The sequence below is a fragment of the Lathyrus oleraceus genome, chromosome 5 (assembly GCF_024323335.1).
Source record: "Lathyrus oleraceus cultivar Zhongwan6 chromosome 5, CAAS_Psat_ZW6_1.0, whole genome shotgun sequence".
Lineage (NCBI taxonomy): Eukaryota > Viridiplantae > Streptophyta > Magnoliopsida > Fabales > Fabaceae > Lathyrus > Lathyrus oleraceus.
The window spans coordinates 132,940,759-132,950,481 of record NC_066583.1 but is presented as its reverse complement, the minus strand read 5'-3'; positions in this window follow the sequence as shown (position 1 = coordinate 132,950,481).

The window sequence follows — 9,723 nt, the reverse complement described above, 5'->3', positions numbered from 1 at the left end:
GTTCGGATTGGGGAAACTACACATGCTCGCTAGGATGTCGCATCCTATGCATACGTATCTCCTTTGGACGAAGGAGAATCAGAGCATTCGTAGCTCGGCTGACACGCACACAAACAGACAAAGGCAAACGTGGAGCCTGAATGCTAATCATTGGACTTACATCAGCATCCGAACCAACAAACACACACAGGAAACCAACTGCCAATCGCTGGACTTACGTCGGACTCCAACCAGAAAAGGAGAAACAACTCACACAAACAAAAACAAAAAGGGCGCCCGGAGAGATCAACTCATCTCCTGCCTACGTACCTCATCTGGTATGAGGATCAGGGCGACGTAGTTCCCCTACGAAGGGACACAGGACTAGCCTAACCAGATAACAGAGGGAGACACAACACTAGGGAGACTACGACTCGAGCCTAGATGTTGTCATGCAAAATCATCCCTAAGTTAAGGTTTCTAGCTAACTTGCACAGGAAGCAAGCCTATCCTAAACATGACTTGCACAGGAAGCAAGCCACACCTAACCTAACTTGCACAGGAAGCAAGTCAAACAAACACACAAGCACAAGTAGCACACACTATATGCAAACAATGGGCTCAATCAAGGTTAGGTTTTAGTCGAGGGGTCATATCAACCTCAACAAACAAACCACTGGAACTGGGTAGTGTTAGCTCTTAACCTTGCCATTGAGGGGCTAAGGTGAAGCAGATGAAAGGTGAGTGAAGATAAGACTTCACAGCTCTTATCCCTGGCCTGGGAGAGCTTAAGACAAGAATGTGTGGGTTCAGAAAGGGGAAACCCTTCTACACATTTAAAACTGACTCAACTGTACAATTGTACAAGATCTTGGGTTTGTATCTGTAATGCATCAACACAGTGGTGTGAGCAAAGCAGATGACACACAGAATAGCAGGGGATAGGTTGCATATCCCTTGGGTTCTGCCAATTGCCTCTTCACTTAGGAGGCCTTTGACTCTATACAAGGACAAATGTAAACAGTCACAAACATTGCCTCTTAAGGAGGACTTCAGACAGGTGCCTGGCCAAGTAACAGGCCAGGTCTTCCAGACTACATGAAGATAGGAAGTTATACCTCAATGCAAATTGCTATTAAGCAAAGCAAAGCAAAGTTCTTAAAGAACTATAAGCAACTAAAGGTACCTGAAACCAGTCAGACAACATTAGTATTCAATTCAAAGTTAAATCAAAATGAGGTAGAAATCAACAGTCAACACAGTCAATTAAATGTGAAATGCACAAGGCTCAAAGCATGTGAGCCAAGCAACCTACAAAACAAACAAGTTAGTCATGACAATCAAGCAAGCTCAATCAATTTGTATAAGTTTCTTTGGGCAATTGCTTCTTAACCTGAAAAAATGAACTCAAACATGAGCAACAAGACCACTAGGACAAGCCTAGGGTCAAAAGGGAATGAGAAAGTCAAAACAGCAAGTGGAATCCAATCAAAATCATATTCAAACATTCAAGAAACAAACTCAATTGGTTTCACATTCATATCAATCATCACCATCATTTCATAAGCAAATTAGGTCAAGGCATGGCATATAGAAGCTCATAGAAGTCAACAGCAAGACTCAACTCAAAACCAATCATAAACAATTCCAAAAATCATCAAGTAAATCATGATCAAACATAATCCATAGCATGGTAAGCACACCAAATTTCAGCTCATTTGGATCATGGGAAGTAGGGAAATGAAAATCAGAAAGGCAGGGCAAGTTCAAACATGCTCAAAGAAGTCAACCAAACATGCACCAACTTGAATAAATCATAAATCAGTGACAACATATGAGAAATGAATGGGACTAAAACCATGATAAACCTTAAGATGTCTACTAATCACATGTCAAATTTCATGTCCATCCAATAATGTATGAGAATTTCACAAAGCATATGGCATCAAGTGTCACAAAAAGTCAACATTTTGGTCAAACAGGGGAGAAAATTCCAAACAAATAGGAAAATGCCATCAATAATTCCATAAAAAATCACATGTAAACTAGACATCCATGAGTATGTTCATGCAAAAAATCAGACCAAATTGAGTTCATTAGGAAAGGTAAATAAAATCATGAAATTGGAAATCAATGGTGTGACACAAATTGTCACACCCTAATTCAAAAAATCATAACTCACAAACCAGCAATGATAAATTCACAAACTCTACACCAAAATCACCATGAATGTGTCTATTTTAAGCACAAACAATTTGGAAGCTATTGGATAAAGCATCATCATTTCACAATTGATTTGGCAAAGTGTACAAAAAATGGACACATGAACAAAACCCTAGCACAATTAAAAAACCATCCATGCCAAAAATCTGGAAAATATATGATAAAAAACTAGAGATCAAGAGGAGTATTTAGCAAAAAATCCCATGAATTTTGGATTAAAATTGGTTGACTTATGATTTTTCAAAGACTGGTCACAAAATGAAATAATTATTGAGAATTAAAATGAATTAATTAAATAAATGAAATTGGGCGTGGCAATATGGTAATTATGTGGACAAGTTAATGAAACGCAGCGCAGCACATAGAAGCATGTCACTCGGTGATTGGTTATGGGCAATGAAATAGTGATTCCCATGCAAAGACATAAACGACAAAAGCCAAACACGAATGAAACAGGATTTCTGGGTTTGCACTTAGGGTTTTGGCTACAGTACATCATCATCTTCACCAAATCGTGAAATTTTTTTGGTCACAGTTTTGAACAATAAGCATAGCATTCAACTCAGCAAGCAACATACATCACAAATCCAACCATCATTTTCATGGAATCGAGCTAATATGGAAGCATCATGTAAAAACAATAATGAATATCAAACTTTAAAACCAAATTACTTTCAGCATACTCAATCATTTTCTTTGGTTCAAAGCTTAAAATGATCATGGCAAATAGACCTAACTAAAGCATATCATGGTTTAGTGAATGGAGAAATTCGAAAACTCACCAACTTTGATGAACAATTGCGATTCAGAGGTTCTTTGGCTTCAAATTGTTGAAACAGATGTTGCTAGTTGCTTTAAATGATGAATGGTTGAAGACTTTAAGCTCAACAATGTTGATTCCAGCTCAAATCGTGGACTGCCATGGAAGGAAGCTTGATGAAACAGTGCCTTTCTTTTGCTTACAGTTGTGATATGGTGTTTGCTACAGCTCCAAAAATGATGGTATATGATGACAAAACCAACCCAAGCTCGTGTGCTTTGAGATTTTTTCAGAAAAAATGCAAAGTGAAGGAATGAGAATTTGAGAGAAACTGATATTTTGATCTGGTTTTCAATTGTGTGCTAGGGCTTTTCAGAGTCAAAATGAGGTATATATCCTCTGTTTAAGGTTGGCTTAAGTTGGTTAATGGAAATGTTAAGCACAATTTGCATAATGACATGTTTGGACCAATTTTGCTAAAACCAAGCCAAATCACATGGGGTGTATGAAAGTGCACGAATTGGGCCTTGGGCAAACTCTAAATGCAATTTCTGAACCATTCCAAGTGATACAAATCATTGGAGATGTTTATTTTGAAATCTCAATTTTTCACTTTACTTGAAATAATTCAAATCACTTCAAAAAGGGCCATTTTGATTGGTAAGTTTTTGGTAAATGGTGATGACAAATTTGGAAAGAGGGCATTAAATGTGACTTGTAGCAAAAAACCCCACCCAATTTGGCCAAATGGTTTGGGAGATATGCCTCTTTGAAGTTCAAAAATTTCTGAAAATGATTTGATCATAAGTTGCCAACCATACATGGGAATTGAGTGTTCTTGGACTTTTTAGAAATGGGGGGACAAGATCTTCAACTTTCATGTTGGGCAAAAATTCATTTGAAGCTTGTATCATGATGTAAGTTTGAGGATCAAGACTTTCCATTTTTGGCAAATTCCAATTACAGGTCAACTTTCTATTTTTGGAAATTTCTTGTCTGGCTTCAAATTCTTCCATGATGATGCTTGACATGATGTATGAGGCTTATATGGACATGAATGAGACCTCTCAAACCAATTTCCACCATTAATTCACTGATTAAATGCACAGTTGACCAACAGTTGACTTTCTAGGGTTTCTGGTAGACTGCACACTAACTGATGACTTCTGAGCAATCAAACCTTGACCAAATCACTTAAAAAGGACCCCTAGGTCATGTGAACATGTTGGACTAACCCTAGGGCCTTGTCTCAAAGGAAAATGCACTGGCTTGCTTGACTGACTGATCTCCTGACCAGTTTGACCTAATTCTGTGAATGGCTTGCACTTGGGCAAAAGGGACAATGCAATGTTATGCAGTGGACCATGTTAATGTTGTGACCTAATATGAAAATGTATGTACAATGATAGGTGCAAATTTGAGGTGCTACACTAGGTGGGCAAGCAAACCAAGATGTCACATCCGAAGCTGGGACATCCTACAACTTCCAGAGTTCTGGAACTGTTGCACATGGACTTAATGGGACCTATGCAGGTTGAAAGTCTGGGTGGAAAGAGATATGCATATGTGGTGGTTGATGACCATTCCAGATACACGTGGATAAGCTTTATCAGAGAGAAGTCAGATACATTTGATGTCTTCAAAGACCTGTGCATCAGACTTCAAAGGGAAAAGGACAGTTGTGTTGTCCGAATTAGGAGTGATCATGGTACGGAGTTCAAAAATTCCAAGTTTGATGAGTTTTGCTCGTCTGAAGGAATAAGTCATGAGTTCTCCTCTCCTATAACTCCTCAGCAGAATGGGATAGTTGAAAGGAAAAATAGAACTATTCAAGAATCTGCCAGAGCCATGATTCATGCAAAGAAGCTCCCTATGCACTTTTGGGCTGAAGCTATGAATACCGCGTGCTATGTTCACAACAGAGTCACCTTGAGAAAAGGAACCTCCTCCACTCTGTATGAAATATGGAAAGGCAGAAAACCCACTGTGAAGTACTTTCATATCTTTGGAAGTAAATGCTACATTCTCACAGATCGTGAACAGAGAAGGAAACTGGATCCCAAAAGTGATGAGGGTATATTTCTAGGATACTCCACTAACAGCAGGGCGTACAGAGTGTTCAACTACAGGACCAATGTCCTGATGGAATCCATAAATGTTATTGTGGATGATAAAGAGGAAGGAATAGATGTCATAGAGGATGTTGAAACATTCCCTGACAGTTCAACAGACATTCCAGTCAAGTCTGAAGAAGTACAGGAACCTCCTCCTGAATGTGAAGTAGATGCAACCACCAAAATGCCATCTATCAGAATTCAGAAAGACCACCCTAAGGATCTTATCATAGGGGATCCCAATAGTGGTGTGACTACCAGGTCAAGGGGAATAAGCTCAAATTCCTATTTTGTATCCAAGGTTGAACCAAAGAATGTGAAAGAAGCCCTGATTGAAGAATACTGGATCAATGCCATGCAAGAGGAACTTGAGCAGTTCAAAAGGAATGAAGTATGGGAGCTAGTTCCAAGACCTGAAGGGACCAACATCATTGGTACCAAGTGGATCTACAAAAACAAGTCTGATGAGAAAGGAGTAATTACTAGGAATAAAGAAAGACTAGTAGCTCAAGGATACACTCAAATTGAAGGGGTTGATTTTGATGAGACGTTTGCTCCGGTTGCTAGGCTTGAGTCCATTAGATTGCTGTTAGGTGTAGCATGCATTCTGAAGTTTAAATTGTTCCAAATGGATGTGAAGAGTGCATTCTTGAATGGCTACTTGAATGAAGAAGTCTACGTGGAACAACCTAAAGGGTTCTGTGATCCTAACCAACCTAAGCATGTGTACAAGTTGAAGAAAGCCTTGTATGGGTTGAAGCAAGCTCCTAGAGCATGGTATGAAAGGTTGACTGAATTTCTGACCTCAAATGGATACAGAAAAGGTGGGATAGATAAAACCTTGTTTGTGAAGGATGAAGAAGGGAAAATCATGATTGCTCAAATCTATGTGGATGATATAGTCTTTGGTGGAATGTCAGAACAAATGGTAAAACATTTTGTTCACCAAATGCAATCTGAGTTTGAAATGAGTCTGGTTGGGGAACTGACTTATTTTCTTGGAATGCAAGTCAACCAAATGGAGGACTCTATGTTTCTCTCTCAAAGCAAGTATGCCAAAAACATAGTTAAGAAGTTTGGTATGGATAATGCTAGGCACAAGAGAACTCCTGCTCCTACTCATCTAAAGTTAACCAAAGATGATGAAGGGCCTAGTGTTGATCAATGCCTGTATAGAAGCATGATAGGTAGCCTACTATACCTAACTGCAAGTAGACCTGACATTTCTTATGCAGTTGGAGTGTGTGCTAGATACCAAGCAGAGCCTAAAGTGATCCACTTGAATCAAGTCAAAAGGATTCTCAAGTACATCAATGGGGCTTGTGACTATGGGATGATGTACTCACATGGTTCTGAACCTGTCCTATCTGGGTACTGTGATGCTGACTGGGCTGGGAGTGCTGACGACAGAAAAAGCACATCAGGAGGTTGCTTCTTCTTGGGAGACAATCTCATATCTTGGTTCAGCAAGAAGCCGAATTGTGTATCCCTGTCCACTGCTGAGGCTGAATACATAGCTGCTGGAAGCAGTTGTTCCCAACTGGTTTGGATGAAACAGATGCTCACTGAGTACAATGTCACTCAAAATGTCATGACATTATTCTGTGATAATCTCAGTGCCATCAATATTTCCAAGAATCCCATCCAATACAGCAGGACCAAACACATTGACATTAGACATCATTTCATCAGAGATCTGGTGGAAGACAAGGTGATCTCCTTGGAACATGTAGCCACTGAACTTCAACTGGCTGACATATTTAAAAAGGCTCTGGATGCTACTCAGTTTGAAAATTTAAGGGGAAAACTGGGAATATGTCTCTCTGAGAACTTAAGCAACCAATGATGTTTGGAATGTATTATTTAATATCTCTGCCTATTAAACAATTGGATTTATGCTCTGATTGGTCAACAGATCATAGCTATGCCACTTACAACAAGTGTGGCAACAAGAGGATACTGAGATATCCTAACGTGAGGCGGCCTAGGAACCTGCAGGAATTCAAGGACGCTGTTCATGCAGGAGTGGTTCTGGATGTCAGAAACAAAGTCATGGCATCTGATATGGCTGTACCTACTATAAAGCAAAAGTGGGTGATTACTTGATCAAAGCTGTGAAGCAAGATCAAGTGGGTGCTAACTTGGTTGAAACTGAAAGACAAAACCAAGTCTGTAATTCTGTCATTTGTGTGTAATTCTGTTCTTTTTCTGTGGTCTGTAATTTAAAGTGTTGCTTTGGCAACATTTTTGACAAAAAGGGGGAGTAAAGGTGATACCCCAGGACAACAGATTAGTGTGTTGAAACAGATATTCATGACAGATTCAAGATTCCCTCCCCTGCAGCTGATGTGTGATGAAGTTTTTATTTAACTTCTGTATGTGTGCTGTTATGTGAAGTTTTTACTTAACTTCCATGTGTGTGAGTGTGCTGCCACTTTGAGTGTATTAGCTAGGTCTATTTCCTGCTAGATGTGTGATTTCCGCTGCTATGAACTCTGTTATGGGGATCAAAGTGTTTTAGCCAAAAATATGCCAAAGGGGGAGTTTGTAGGTGTTTAATTGGCTGCATTGTATGGTAAAACACTAGCTGGATTCTAATGTCTTGACTGATGTCATGACATGGTGTGAAGGTGTGACTGCATTGTAGGTTAGAATATCTAATTGTACTCTGATGTCTTGACTGATGTCATGACACACTTGAGTAGTTTACTGCAGGATTAGCCAATACAGGATTTGTTGAATGTCAAATTGGATGTGGTGACATTCATCCCTGTCAGCAAATACTGAGGAATAGAACAGTTGGTGTTCTGTTAGAACTCAGTGTTTAATTCCAGTCTGGTTATCAAGGAAATACCAGACCTGGAATAAGGCCTACTGTCTGAATGTCAAACTGGATGTTATGACATTCATCATTGACAGCATATACTGAACAATAAACAGAGTAGAGTTCTGCTACACTTCAGTATGTTTCTTAGTCTGTTCTTCAAGAGTAAAACAGAACTGACTTAAGGCTAAATGTGTAAATGTCAAATTGGATGCTTTGACATTTATTATTGTAAGCTGCTACAGTAGAATGGACAGGTTGATCATGTACAGTTCAGCAAATTATGTACAGTTTGTTTTCAGGAAAAACAGACTTAGCATATGGTCCTTGATGTCAAGCTGAATGTTGTGACATTCATTCCTGACAGCATATGCTATATTGTAGGGTGTTTAGTTTTCTGTTTCAGCTTTTTCTCAGGCTATTCTTCAGGGATTCAACAGTTGAGAGAAAATCCAGGAAATCAACAACCAAGCTACAATTAATGAACCTAACAAATAGCCTATTTGTTAGTAACCTAGATGTGGAATTTAAGGGAACTCGCGTGACCTTAATTTTAGTAGAATACAAGTGCAAAGCCCAAGTACTGCAATATAAAAGGAAGTCGTTCCTTCATTCAGAACTGGGGATTTTAAGGCGTGAAGATTTAGTGTGTCCATCATACTTCACTGCTGTATTTTTGTGAGTCTTGTATTAGACATATCTTGTAATCCAAGCCATTATCACGTAGATGATCGCATTGGCATAGGGTGTTCATTGAGTTGTAAGTGTTGTGTCGCTCAAAGCTTTTAAGCGTGAGTGTTGTGTATCTTGATTAAAGCTGTTAAGCACAATCAAGAGTTGTTTGAAGTGTGACATCAAAATTGTCTTTAATATTGATTAAAGGTAGTAATCACTGAGGTGATTGAGGGGGAGTGAGTAGGAACTCTGATCTTAGTGTAAGATTGAAATTGCATTGGGTAGGGATTAAGTGAAGAGTTGTAAACGGGTGAGTTTAGCTTTGAATTAATACTACTAATAGTGGATTTCCTCCCTGGCTTGGTAGCCCCCAGACGTAGGTCATGTTGGACTGAACTGGGTAAACAATTACTTGTGTTATTTACTGCAATTACTTTTAAGTTCTGCATAATTCTTGTCTGTGCAGATTTGGATGTCATAACAACCCGTGTGACATCGAAAGTCTGATAACTAGAATTTCAGGGTTTGAGATTAAAAGGAGGAGTCCGTGAAGGACGATTGAAAGAACATGGTTTGGCTGAGAGTTCCAAAAAGTATGGGAATGGGTTACCAAAGAAAAAGGAACATGATGCTAACGTTATCTCGCAAGAGAAACGCAGAAGGCTTCCTAGGAACAATCAACATTATCAACATGTGGCGTTCGTGAATCCAGTGATTAATTCTGCTCGGGGTGTTCAAGCAGCATTGAGTTATCAACCGCGTTTCTAGCAATGCAAATCAACATAATCGTGCCTAGAGGCCAGTATAATTTGACCCAATTCCAATGATCTATACAAAGTTGTTTCCTGCTTTAATTCAGAAGAATTTGGTACAAACAAGAACTCCACCAGTTGTTCCAAAAGATCTTCTGTGGTGGTATAAAACTGATCAACATTGTGCTTTCCACCAAGAAGCACCCGACCATGATATTGAGAATTGTTTCGCTTTGAAAGCTGAGGTAAGAAGGCTAATGCAAAGTGGTATCTTATCATTTGAAGACTCTAGCCCCAATGTACAAGCTAATATGTTTCCCAAACATGGCAGTGCAACTGTGAATATGGTCGAAGGATGTCCTGGTAAATATTGAGTTTTTGACGTCAATCTAATAA